Genomic DNA, 14,306 nt, shown 5'->3' with positions numbered 1-14,306 from the left:
AGATCACCATCTATAATATATAATAATATCACACACTGGACCAGAGATCACCATCTATAATAATATCACACACTGGGTCAGAGATCACCATCTATAATAATATCACACACTGGGCCAGAGATCACCATCTATAATATATAATAATATCACACACTGGACCAGAGATCACCATCTATAATAATATCACACACTGGGTCAGAGATCACCATCTATAATAATATCCCACACTGGGCCAGAGATCACCATCTATAATAATATAATAATATCACACACTGGACCAGAGATCACCATCTATAATAATATAATAATATCACACACTGGGCCAGAGATCACCATCTATAATATATAATAATATCCCACACTGGGCCAGAGATCACCATCTATAATAATATCCCACACTGGGCCAGAGATCACCATCTATAATAATATCACACACTGGTCCAGAGATCACCATCTATAATAATATCACACACTGGGCCAGAGATCACCATCTATAATAATATCACACACTGGACCAGAGATCACCATCTATAATATATAATAATATCACACACTGGACCAGAGATCACCATCTATAATATATAATAATATCACACACTGGGCCAGAGATCACCATCTATAATATATAATAATATCACACACTGGGCCAGAGATCACCACCAGGAAACAACAACACATTTCACTACACACGTACTGCATTTTCAAAACTTTACTCGTCTAGTCAGCGTTTTTGTTTCCCTGTTATGTACCACGGTGGAACATGAAACACAGTACCTGGCTGAACTCAGACACTGACTTCACACTGAATTTGCATATAAAAACTTCCCCAGTTAGCTGTAAAAAAACATCCTCCCTTTCTCCTGCTACAGTATGTGACTCTGGAACATCATGATTGAATTACAGTACCTGGTTGAACTCCAGCACGTCGAGGAGATCAGAGAGCTTCCTGTTCTTCTCCCTGTCCTTCCGTTTCTCATTGCTGCAGCCCGTGGAGAGTCAGCTTGGTCTCATCACCAACAAAGATTTCCAATGGCTGGGTGGAGCAGGGTGAGATCGGGGTTAGGGTGGGGGGTGCAGCAGATAGAGGGTGGGACAGGGTTAGGGTGGAGCATGACTCGACCTTCGCCTCCCGAACCCGTTGGGGAGTTGCAGCGATGAGACAAGATCGATTCATCATCGTAACAAAAAAAAAAGGCTTCATTGGAATCACTATGGCTCTGCTCCACTTGAAACAAGATCTATTCATCATCATAACATACAAACACATTCATTTAGCCACTAATTTGGTCCTGTCTCTCTGGTAGCAGCTGTAACTAATTAAACAATGATGGAACAGTCTCTGCCAGTTAGATGTGCTATGTGATTAAATCACGGACATCATTTACTATGAGGCACTACTACATAGATAGAAGTCATCAATATACATTTAATATAGATTAACCTTAAGTTTATTACATACTGTAATCAATTGGCTTTCAATATGCAACCAATTTGATACATTGTTTTTGAATATTACATTTTTTTCCATTTAGCAGACGTTCTTGTCCAGGTTAAGTGCCTTGCTTAAGGGCACATCGGCTGATTTTTCATGTAGTCACCTTTTGGTTACAGGCCCAACGCTCTATACTGCTAGGCTACCTGCCGACCCATATATACTGAACAAAAAATATCAACGTAAGATGTAAAGTGTTGGTCCCGTGTTTCATGAGCTGAAATAAAAGATTCCATAAATTTCCCATAAGCACAAAAGCGTATTTCTCTCAAATTTTATGCACAAATTTGTTTACATCCCTGTTAGTGAGCATTTCTCCTTTATCGAGATAATCCATACACCTGACAGGTGTGGCATATCAAGAAGCTGATTAAACAGCAAGATCATTACAGAGGCGCACCTTGTGCTGGGGACAATAAAAGGCCTCTCTAAAATGTGCAGTTTTGTCACAAAACAATGCCACAGATGTCTCAAGTTTTGAAAGCACGTGCAGTTGGCATGCTGACTGCAGGATCGTCCCACCAGAGCGGTTGCCAAGTAATGGAATGTTAATTTATCTACCATAAGCCGCCTCCAACGTTGTTATAGAGAATATGGCAGTACATCCAACCGGCCTCATAACCGCAGACCAGGACCTCATCATCCGGCTTCTTCGCCTGGGGATCGTCAGAGGGGAGAGGGGGGGCAGCTGAGGAATATTTCTGTCAGTAATAAAGTCCTTTTTTGGGGGAAAACTCCTTCTGATTGGTTGGGCCTGGCTCCCTAGCGGTTGGCCCTGGCTCCCTAGCGGTTGGGCCTGGCTCCCCAGCGGTTGGGCCTGGCTCCCTAGCGGTTGGGCCTGGCTCCCCAGCGGTTGGGCCTGGCTCCCTAGCGGTTGGGCCTGGCTCCCCAGCGGTTGGGCCTGGCTCCCCAGCGGTTGGGCCTGGTTCCCTAGCGGTTGGGCCTGGCTCCCTAGTGGTTGGACCTGGCTCCCCAGCGGTTGGACCTGGCTCCCCAAGCGGTTGGGCCTGGCTCCCTAGCGGTTGGGCCTGGCTCCCTAGCGGGTGGGCCTGGCTCCCCAGCGGTTGGGCCTGGCTCCCCAGCGGTTGGGCCTGGTTCCCTAGCGGTTGGGCCTGGCTCCCTAGCGGTTTGACCTGGCTCCCTAGCGGTTGGGCCTGGCTCCCCAGTGGTTGGGCCTGGCTCCCCAGCGGTTTGACCTGGCTCCCCAGTGGTTGGGCCTGGCTCTCATGTGGGTAGTCCTATGCCCTCCCAGGCCCAACCATGTGAAATCCTGTCATTATTTTAATGACAAAGCAAAAAACAGGTTTTAGAATTTTTCATACATTTATTAAAAATAAAAACTGAAATTGACATAGTAATCAGACCCTTTAGTCAGTACTTTGTTGAAGCATCTTTGGCAGTGATTACAGCCTTGAGTCTTTTTTGGTATGACGCTGTCACGACTGTCTTGGGAGGATGAGTCTGAATAGCTCAGATCAGCTTTGCAATAAATAACTTCAACCAGAACTCCTCTCACACACAGCGGGGGGGTTGACAACTCACGCCCTGTTGTAATTCACGGACAGAACATCTCCCTCTCCAAATTCACGGACAAAACATCTCCCTCTCCAAATTCACGGACAGAACATCTCCCTCTCCAAATTCACGGACAGAACATCTCCCTCTCCAAATTCACGGACAGAACATCTCCCTATCCAAATTCACGGACAGAACATCTCCCTCTCCAAATTCACGGACAGAACATCTCCCTCTCCAAATTCACGGACAGAACATCTCCCTCTCCAAATTCACGGACAGAACATCTCCCTCTCCAAATTCACGGACAGAACATCTCCCTCTCCAAATTCACGGACAGAACATCTCCCTCTCCAAATTCACGGACAGAACATCTCCCTCTCCAAAGTCACGGACAGAACATCTCCCTCTCCAAATTCACGGACAGAACATCTCCCTATCCAAATTCACGGACAGAACATCTCCCTCCAAATTCAAGGACAGAACATCTCCCTCTCCAAATTCACGGACAGAACATCTCCTCTCCAAATTCACGGACAGAACATCTCCTCTCCAAATTCACGGACAGAACATCTCCCTCTCCAAATTCACGGACAGAACATCTCCTCTCCAAATTCACGGACAGAACATCTCCCTCTCCAAATTCCAAGAACATCTCCCTCTCCAAATTCACGGACAGAACATCTCCCTCTCTCCAAGAACATCTCCCTCTCCAAATTCACGGACAGAACATCTCCCTCTCCAAATTCACGGACAGAACATCTCCCTCTCCAAATTCACGGACAGAACATCTCCCACGGACAGAACATCTCCAAATTCACGGACAGAACATCTCCCTCTCCAAATTCACGGACAGAACATCTCCCTCTCTCCAAATTCACGGACAGAACATCTCCCTCTCCAAATTCACGGAAGAACATCTTCTCCAAATTCACGGACAGAACATCTCCCTCTCCAAATTCACGGACAGAACATCTCCTCTCCAAATTCACGGACAGAACATCTCCCTCTCCAAATTCACGGACAGAACATCTCCCTCTCCAAATTCACGGACAGAACATCTCCCTCTCCAAATTCACGGACAGAACATCTCCCTCTCCAAATTCACGGACAGAACATCTCCCTCTCCAAATTCACGGACAGAACATCTCCCTCTCCAAATTCACGGACAGAACATCTCCCTATCCAAATTCACGGACAGAACATCTCCCTCTCCAAATTCACGGACAGAACATCTCCCTCTCCAAATTCACGGATGTAATGTGCCTTTGTCTACACAGACATTTTCCCGCCGGTACACTAACACGTTCTAAAGCGAATAGTGAAACAATATTTCTAACATAGAACATGGGGAATGGGCAGAGGTGACCTAAAAGAACATGTTGGTTTGGTTGTTCTTTTGTGATGTCATAAACATTTTTTTAAAGGAAATACTATAACTTGAAAAGTATATACACTATAGGTGTGAAGTGTCCATCCGATGCGTTATTAATGAAATATGAAACATGATGAAAGTGTTTTTGTTGAGAGAGGGATGTGATTTTCAAAATTATAAGAGGAAATTGTTTCTATAACTTTGTACAAGTAAGTAGTCACCTCCCCCCTTGAGTGAGGTCAGAGAGCGTTTCAGCTGACGGAACCGCCACTTTTGAATGAACTGTATAAAACGATGGGTTAGTTACAGGTCTTCTGATCCTCAGGTCGTGTGACATTTGAATCAAAAAGGTAACTTACGAACTCATCAATCCAAATATGATATGTAAGAAAGTGGAATGAAAAGTACAAATTTGGCTAAATTAACTCATGCGTAGGAGCCTCGTCCACAAGCTTCTTCTCCATTCACATTCTACACCGCAACTTAAATCAGTTAAACCTCATTTTTATCAACATGTTAAATGTGCAACCAGAGGGAAAATAACTCTGGACCACCTATACTCCACACACAGAGATGCATACAAAGCTCTCCCTCGCCCTCCATTTGGTAAATCTGACCATAATTCTATCCTCCTGATTCCTGCTTACAAGCAAAAATTAAAGCAGGAAGCAGTTGTAACTAGATCAATAAAAAAGTGGTCAGATGAAGCAGAAGCTAAACTACAGGACTGTTTTGCCAGCACAGACTGGAATATGTTCCAGGATTCTTCCGATGGCATTGAGGAGTATACCATATCAGTCACCGGCTTCATCAATAAGTGCATCGATGACGTCGTCCCCATAGTGACCGTACGTACATACCCCAACCAGAAGCCATGGATTACAGGCAGCATCCACACTGAGCTAAAGGGTAGAGCTGCTGCTTTCAAGGAGCGGGACTCTAACCTTATAAGAAATCCCGCTATGCCCTCCGATGAACCATCAAACAGGCAAAGCGTTAATACAAGACTAAGATCGAGTCTGTGAGCATGCGCTGAACAACTGGCAAGTGGCACTGACATTTTCAACCTTTTCCTGTCCGAGTCTGGAATACCAACATGTTTTAAGCAGACCACCACAATGCCTGTGCCCAAGAACACTAAGGTAACCTGCCTAAATGACTACCGACCCGTAGAGCTTACGTCTGTAGCTATGAAGTTCTTTGAAAGGCTGGTCATGACTCACATTAACACCATCATCCCAGAAACTGTAGACCCAGTCCAATTTGCATACCGCCCCAACAGATCCACAGATGATGCAGTCTCTATTGCACTCCACACTGCCCTTTCCCACCTGGACAAAAGGAACACCTATGTGAGAATGCAATTAATTGACTACAGCTCAGCGTTCTACACCATCGTGCCCTCAAAGCTCATCAATAAGCTAAGGACCCTGGGACTAAACACCTCCCTCTGCAACTGGATCCTAGACTTCCTGACGGGCCGCCCCAAGGTGGTAAGGGTAGGTAACAACACATCCGCCACGCTGATTCTCAACACAGGGGCCCCTCAGGGGTGCGTGCTCAGCCCCCTCCTGTACTCCCTGTTCACTCATGACTGCACAGCCAGGCAGGACTCCAAACACCATCATTCAATTTGCAGATGACACAACAGTGGTAGGACTGATCACCGACAACAACGAAACAGCCTATAGGGAGGAGGTCAGAGACCTGGCCGTGAGGTGCCAGGACAACAACCTCTCCCTCAACGTGATCAAGACAAAGGAGATGATTTGGGGCCAAGCTTCCTGCCGTCCATTACCTCTATACCAGACGGTGTCAGAGGAAGGCCCTGAAAATTGTCAAAGACTCCAGCCACCCTCGTTATAGACTGTTCTCTTTGCCACCACACAGCAAGTGGTACCGGAGTGCCAAGTCTAGGTCCAAGAGGCTTCTAAACAGCGTGTAAATAAAGTAACTGTTTTATTATTTCTGGAAATTTCTAGAAACCAGTTTTCGCTTCGTCATTATGGGGTATTGTGTGTAGATTGATGTGGAAAATTGTATTTAATCAATTTTAGAATAAGGCCGTAATGTAACAAAATGTAGAAAAAGGGAAAGGGTCTGAATACTTTCTGAATGCACCGTATAGGGCTATATATCAATCTAGAACAGGATGATCAATATTGGATGCAATTTGAAAGGAGTTGATGGAGAGAGATTTTCATGTGATAGGCTGTTTTAAAAACTCTGCAGCTGCAATTTAAAAAAGTAATCTTTACAATTAAAAAATAAGATGGATGTGGGTAAATTAGAACCACATTCGGTCTTTATATTACTGTAGCATAGACTATGCTGCACTAAATGCAGGCCTACCTGTCACAAGAAAGAAAAAGTTACCATGATGAGATGATAGGTCTACATGCATGGAACTGCGCTCGAAACTGAGATGGGCTCTGTCCCCACCCTGAGATGGGCCCTCTGTCCCCACCCTGAGATGGGCTGTCTGTCCCCACCCTGAGATGGGCTGTCTGTCCCCACCCTGAGATGGGTTGTCTGTCCCCACCCTGAGATGGGCTGTCTGTCCCCACCTTGAGATGGGCCGTCTGTCCCCACCCTGAGATGGGCTGTCTGTCCCCACCCTGAGATGGGCCGTCTGTCCCCACCCTGAGATGGGCCCTCTGTCCCCACCCTGAGATGGGCTGTCTGTCCCCACCCTGAGATGGGCTGTCTGTCCCCCACCCTGAGATGGGCTGTCTGTCCCCACCCTGAGATGGGCCCTCTGTCCCCACCCTGAGATGGGCTGTCTGTCCCCACCCTGAGATGGGCCCTCTGTCCCCACCCTGAGATGGTCTGTCTGTCCCCGACCTGAGATGGGCTGTCTGTCACCACCCTGAGATGGGCTGTCTGTCCCCACCCTGAGATGGGCCCTCTGTCCCCACCCTGAGATGGGCTGTCTGTCCCCACCCTGAGATGGGCCCTCTGTACCCACCCTGAGATGGGCTGTCTGTCACCACCCTGAGATGGGCTGTCTGTCCCCACCCTGAGATGGGCTGTCTGTCCTCACCCTGAGATGGGCCCTCTGTACCCACCCTGAGATGGTCTGTCTGTCCCCACCCTGAGATGGGCTGTCTGTCACCACCCTGAGATGGGCTGTCTGTCCCCACCCTGAGATGGGCTGTCTGTCCCCACCCTGAGATGGGCTGTCTGTTCCCACCCTGAGATGGGCTGTCTGTCCCCACCCTGAGATGGGCCCTCTGTCCCCACCCTGAGATGGGCTGTCTGTCCCCACCCTGAGATGGGCTGTCTGTCCCCACCCTGAGATGGGCTGTCTGTCCCCACCCTGAGATGGGCTGTCTGTCCCCACCCTGAGATGGGCTGTCTGTCCCCACCCTGAGATGGGCTGTCTGTCCCCACCCTGAGATGGGCTGTCTGTCCCCACCCTGAGATGGGCTATCTGTCCCCACCCTGAGATGGGCAGTCTGTCCCCACCCTGAGATGGGCTGTCTGTCCCCACCCTGAGATGGGCTGTCTGTCCCCACCCTGAGATGGGCTGTCTGTCCCCACCCTGAGATGGGCTGTCTGTCCCCACCCTGAGATGGGCTATCTGTCCCCACCCTGAGATGGGCAGTCTGTCCCCACCCTGAGATGGGCTGTCTGACCCCCCTGACCCCCCACCCTGAGATGGGCTGTCTGTCCCCACCCTGAGATGGGCTGTCTGTCCCCACCCTGAGATGGGCTGTCTGTCCCCACCCTGAGATGGGCTGTCTGTCCCCACCCTGAGATGGGCCCTGTCCCCACCCTGAGATGGGCTGTCTGTCCCCACCCTGAGATGGGCTGTCTGTCCCCACCCTGAGATGGGCTGTCTGTCCCCACCCTGAGATGGGCTGTCTGTCCCCACCCTGAGATGGGCTGTCTGTCCCCACCCTGAGATGGGCTGTCTGTCCCCACCCTGAGATGGGCTGTCTGTCCCCACCCTGAGATGGTCTGTCTGTCCCCACCCTGAGATGGGCAGTCTGTCCCCACCCTGAGATGGGCTGTCTGTCCCCACCCTGAGATGGGCTGTCTGTCCCCACCCTGAGATGGGCTGTCTGTCCCCACCCTGAGATGGGCTGTCTGTCCCCACCCTGAGATGGGCAGTCTGTCCCCACCCTGAGATGGGCTGTCTGTCCCCACCCTGAGATGGGCTGTCTGTCCCCACCCTGAGATGGGCTGTCTGTCCCCACCCTGAGATGGGCTGTCTGTCCCCACCCTGAGATGGGCTATCTGTCCCCACCCTGAGATGGGCAGTCTGTCCCCACCCTGAGATGGGCTGTCTGTCCCCACCCTGAGATGGGCTGTCTGTCCCCACCCTGAGATGGGCTGCCTGTCCCCACCCTGAGATGGGCTGTCTGTCCCCACCCTGAGATGGTCTGTCTGTCCCCGACCTGAGACAGGATGTCTGTCCCCACCCTGAGATGGGCTGTCTGTCCCCACCCTGAGTGTTGATAATTCATCATTTAGAGGCCGTAGAGAAGCCAGATTGAGACCTGGTGTATAATATAACAGTTCCATCTCACGCCATGCTGTTTATATAAATTATTTATTATAATTTACCGGTTTCTCACAGTTATTTATCCCGGGAAAAGGGAGTGGTTTTGGTCAGTTAAATCACGGTAAATCTCGGTATCCGAGTTCCCACCATTCAACCTTAGTGTGTGTGTGTGTCTGTTTTTCCAGGTCTTGGATGCTTGTGAGAGTATGAGGATTTATGTAGAGTTTAGTTGTGTTTCTAATATCCATGATCATGTTAGTTAGAATGTGTCAACTAAAAACACTATTAAAATGTTAGCTTTCAGAATGGACATGTTGGTAGGCTGTACCAAGGACAGGATGTTATATAATGGTACTGCCTCGTTTACAGACAAAGGCTTTGAAAAAGTTGGATATTTTTCTGTTCATTGTCTATCTCTCATGAGATGACAATGCTCTTCCATCCACTTCAAGCATTTCTGAGTTACCTCACAGATTCTAGATTCATTGTAACACGAGACGGCTCTGTGTGCCGTCTCTATCTACAGTCACATCTCCCTCTTCCTCTCTACTCTCCTGCTTCGGTCTTTTGTTAAACTACACCTCCTTAACATTCCTCTCTCTCTCTCCTTTCTTTACGTCCAGGTGATCTGTCTTGGGACCCCCTCTGTCTGGACGGTGGGTTGTGACCCCTTCTGTCTGGACGGTGGGTTGTGACCCCTTCTGTCTGGACGGTGGGTTGTGACACCTTCTGTCTGGACGGTGGGTTGTGACCCCTTCTGTCTGGACGGTGGGTTGTGACCCCTTCTGTCTGGACGGTGGGTTGTGACCCCTTCTGTCTGGACGGTGGGTTGTGACCCCTTCTGTCTGGACGGTGGGTTGTGACCCCTCTGTCTGGACGGTGGGTTGTGACCCCTCTGTCTGGACGGTGGGTTGTGACCCCTCTGTCTGGACGGTGGGTTGTGAACCCTCTGTCTGGACGGTGGGTTGTGACCCCTCTGTCTGGACGGTGGGTTGTGAACCCTCTGTCTGGACGGTGGGTTGTGACCCCTTCTGTCTGGACGGTGGGTTGTGACCCCTCTGTCTGGACGGTGGGTTGTGACCCCTCTGTCTGGACGGTGGGTTGTGACCCCTCTGTCTGGACGGTGGGTTGTGACCCCTCTGTCTGGACGGTGGGTTGTGACCCCTTCTGTCTGGACGGTGGGTTGTGACCCCTTCTGTCTGGACGGTGGGTTGTGACCCCTCTGTCTGGACGGTGGGTTGTGACCCCTCTGTCTGGACGGTGGGTTGTGACCCCTCTGTCTGGACGGTGGGTTGTGAGCCCTCTGTCTGGACGGTGGGTTGTGACCGCCTCTGTCTGGACGGTGGGTTGTGACCCCCTCTGTCTGGACGGTGGGTTGTGACCCCTCTGTCTGGACGGTGGGTTGTGACCCCTCTGTCTGGACGGTGGGTTGTGACCCCTTCTGTCTGGACGGTGGGTTGTGACCCTCTGTCTGGACGGTGGGTTGTGACCCCCTCTGTCTGGACAGTGGGTTGGGACCGCCTCTGTCTGGACGGTGGGTTGGGACCGCCTCTGTCTGGACGGTGGGTTGTGACCCCTCTGTCTGGACGGTGGGTTGGGACCCCTTCTGTCTGGACGGTGGGTTGTGACCCCTCTGTCTGGACGGTGGGTTGTGACCCCTCTGTCTGGACGGTGGGTTGTGACCCCTTCTGTCTGGACGGTGGGTTGTGACCCCTTCTGTCTGGACGGTGGGTTGTGACCCCATCTGTTTGGACAGTGGGTTGTGTCCTGATGCTTGGGTAGCAGCACAGAATAGCGGCCATTTTCCCTTGTGAGACAGTCATTATCTAGCCATCTCCAGACAGTTACCTCAATTCCATTTAAAAGCAGACTAGCTGACAGAGGTAATGGGGCATTTTGGATGGACTCGGCAGACCCAGGCAATTTCACTGCTCTTTTTTACCACTTTGTTGGGAAACTAATGAACTGCAGCGAGCCAGAGAGCCAGGCAGCGTCCACTTCGTCTACTCTCCCCGGTGCCAAGTCTTCCTCCTCATTTCTCGTGTTGCTCGTTTCATTTCGTTTGACTGAGGTTCTTTGAGATAATTTATATTTGCTGAAATGTGTCTTTCTCTCCTCAGAGAGATGTGCCTGTCGTTTGAGTGGCTCCAGCTCCAGGGAGAGTCCTCTCTTAACTACAGGGCAGTGAGCTGGGAGGGGGGGGTTTAACGAGCAGCTCGGAGCAGAACGTACACACTCATGCCAGGCTGGTAAAGCAGTTTCCTTCATAAATAAATAAAAAAGGTGGAAGATTAGGAGTCGTGACATATTGCTTTTGCTCGGCTAGATTACAAGATTATTTAACTGCTTTTTAACGAAAGCATCGTGACATCAGGGAGGTCCGATTCGTGACCTACAGACTGAAAACTGGACCTATTTGCACCTGCCGGACAGCGTTCAACATCGCCATGAAGTTAAGAAAGACTGCGTAGATTTCAAGGCAAACAACATAAGCCAGTCTATAACTGAGATCCCATTAACGCAATGCATGACATGTTGGTGAAAGGTTAGTCACTACACTAGTAACCGTAAGTTATTATTGTACTGAGCTGGTGACATAGACCATCACCATAGAACTATGTCAATGGGCTGACACTTCCCTTATGTAACGGATGTGAAACGGCTAGCTTAGTTAGCGGTGTTCGCGCTAAATAGCGTTTCAATCGGTGACGTCACTTGCTCTGAGACCTTGAAGTAGTAGTTCCCTTTGCTCTGCAAGGGCCGCGGCTTTTGTGGAGCGATGGGTAACGATGCTTCGAGGGTGACTGTTGTTGATGTGTGCAGAGGGGCCCGGGTATTGCCGAGGGGACGGTCTAAAGTTATACTGTTACACTTACAGAGGTGGGTCTGTTTGGCATATAGAAAAACATCACTTTATCACTCATATCAGACTCAGGCGGCCGTAGGGGCGCCCCTCACCCCTCCTTCCACCAGGCAGGGGGGATGGGTGGAGGTGTGGCGGGGAGAGAGAGGCGTGGTGGATACAGGAGGAGAGGAGGTGTAATTTCATCTTGCATGAACTTTCGGCAGATGGGGCGGATCTCTTTGCGGATCTCTTCGCAGAACATCATGACCTGTTTCTCATAGGCGGTTCAGACGGAGTATCTCCTGGACGTCTCTGCGCATGTTTGAGGGAACGGAAAGAAAGAGATGGGAGCAAACTGTAGAAACATGTTTTTGCAACAAAAACGAAAGTTCCTAATTGGACAAGTTCAGGTAGGTAGGTCCCTCCACATTTCAGACGGTTTGCTTCCATTTGGAGGGAGAGGGAGGGAGGGGGAGAGAGGGAGAGACAGAGAGACAGAGAGGGAGGGAGAGGGAGAGAGACAGAGAGGGAGGGAGAGGGAGAGAGACAGAGAGGGAGGGAGAGGCAGAGAGACAGAGAGGGAGGGAAAGGCAGAGAGACAGAGAGGGAGGGAGAGGCAGAGAGGGAGGGAGAGCAGAGAGACAGAGAGGGAGGGAAGGCAGAGAGACAGAGAGGGAGGGAAAGGCAGAGAGACAGAGAGGGAGGGAGAGGCAGAGAGACAGAGAGGGAGGGAGAGGCAGAGAGACAGAGAGGGAGGGAGAGGGAGAGAGACAGAGAGGGAGGGAGAGGGAGAGAGAGGGAGAGAGAGAAACAGAGAGGGAGGGGGAGAGGGAGGGGGAGAGGCAGAGAGACAGAGAGGGAGGGGGAGAGGGAGGGGAAGAGAGAGAGAGAGACAGAGAGGGAGGGGGAGAGGGAGGGGGAGAGGCAGAGAGACAGAGAGGGAGAGGGAGAGAGACAGAGAGGGAGGGGGAGAGGCAGAGAGACAGAGAGGGAGGGGGAGAGGGAGGGGGAGAGAGAGAGACAGAGAGGGAGGGGGAGAGGGAGAGGGAGGGGGAGAGGCAGAGACATTACCAGTCTAGTGACAGGCTCCAGCTGCTGTAGGGTGGCCAGAACAACATACCAGACTTGGCCTGGCACAGCACATCCACAACCAGGATCGTCTGTGGGGGATGCACTCATACTGAAACAAAAGAAAAATAGTTATTAGAAATGACTAAAATATATGTCTAATGTATAAATTATATGATACGGTAATTATTACCTAATTTTCAACTAAGTGATTTTAATCAAAAACTCATTAAAAAGGGATACTTTGGGATGATCTACTTTCCCAGAGTCAGATGAACTTGTGGATACCATTTTTATATCTCTGTGTTGAGTATGAAGGAAGTTAGAGGTAGTTTCACGAGTCAATGCTAACTAGCATTAGCACAAGGACTAGAAGTCTATGGGTATCTGCTAGAGTCACGAGTCAATGCTAACTAGCATTAGCACAAGGACTAGAAGTATATGGGTATCTGCTAGAGTCACGAGTCAATGCTAACTAGCATTAGCACAAGGACTAGAAGTCTATGGGTATCTGCTAGAGTCACGAGTCAATGCTAACTAGCATTAGCACAAGGACTAGAAGTCTATGGGTATCTGCTAGAGTCACGAGTCAATGCTAACTAGCATTAGCACAAGGACTAGAAGTATATGGGTATCTGCTAGAGTCACGAGTCAATGCTAACTAGCATTAGCACAAGGACTAGAAGTCTATGGGTATCTGCTAGAGTCACGAGTCAATGCTAACTAGCATTAGCACAAGGACTAGAAGTCTATGGGTATCTGCTAGAGTCACGAGTCAATGCTAACTAGCATTAGCACAAGGACTAGAAGTATATGGGTATCTGCTAGAGTCACGAGTCAATGCTAACTAGCATTAGCACAAGGACTAGAAGTCTATGGGTATCTGCTAGAGTCACGAGTCAATGCTAACTAGCATTAGCACAAAGACTAGAAGTCTATGGGTATCTGCTAGGATGCCTGAAGTATCCCTTCAAGGAAAATCATTGATGCTATTACTTCCTGATCGCTTGCAGATTATAGTTTGACAGTTTATATGATTAATGACACTGTGGTTTGAAGATTTCAGTGTAGGCTTATTGTAGGGTAGGCAGGGTAGCCTAGTGGTTAGAGCGTTGGACTAGTAACCGAAAGGTTGCAAGTTCAAATCCCCGAGCTGACAAGGTACAAATCTGTCGTTCTACCCCTGAACAGGCAGTTAACCCACTGTTCCTAGGCCGTCATTGAAAATAAGAATTTGTTCTTAACTGACTTGCCTAGTAAAATAAAGGTTAAAAAAAAAAAATTTGACAGTGAATGGCTGACCCCTGCAGCTCTTCAACAGGAATGCCTTCACTAGGAACCAAACGATACGAAACGGGAAGGAACTGACCTGAACTTGCCTAATAAGAACTGCTATTTTTTGTTGCAAAACGTCTTGCTTCGCGGTGCACTAATGAATACCCCAGTGTGTTGTGTTTTAAAAGCCCGTAGAGACTACAACCGTCTGGTTCTACTCACCCTC

The sequence above is a fragment of the Oncorhynchus nerka genome, linkage group LG7, assembly GCF_034236695.1.
Source record: "Oncorhynchus nerka isolate Pitt River linkage group LG7, Oner_Uvic_2.0, whole genome shotgun sequence".
Classification (NCBI taxonomy): domain Eukaryota; kingdom Metazoa; phylum Chordata; class Actinopteri; order Salmoniformes; family Salmonidae; genus Oncorhynchus; species Oncorhynchus nerka.
Note: the sequence above shows the minus strand (reverse complement) of the source record.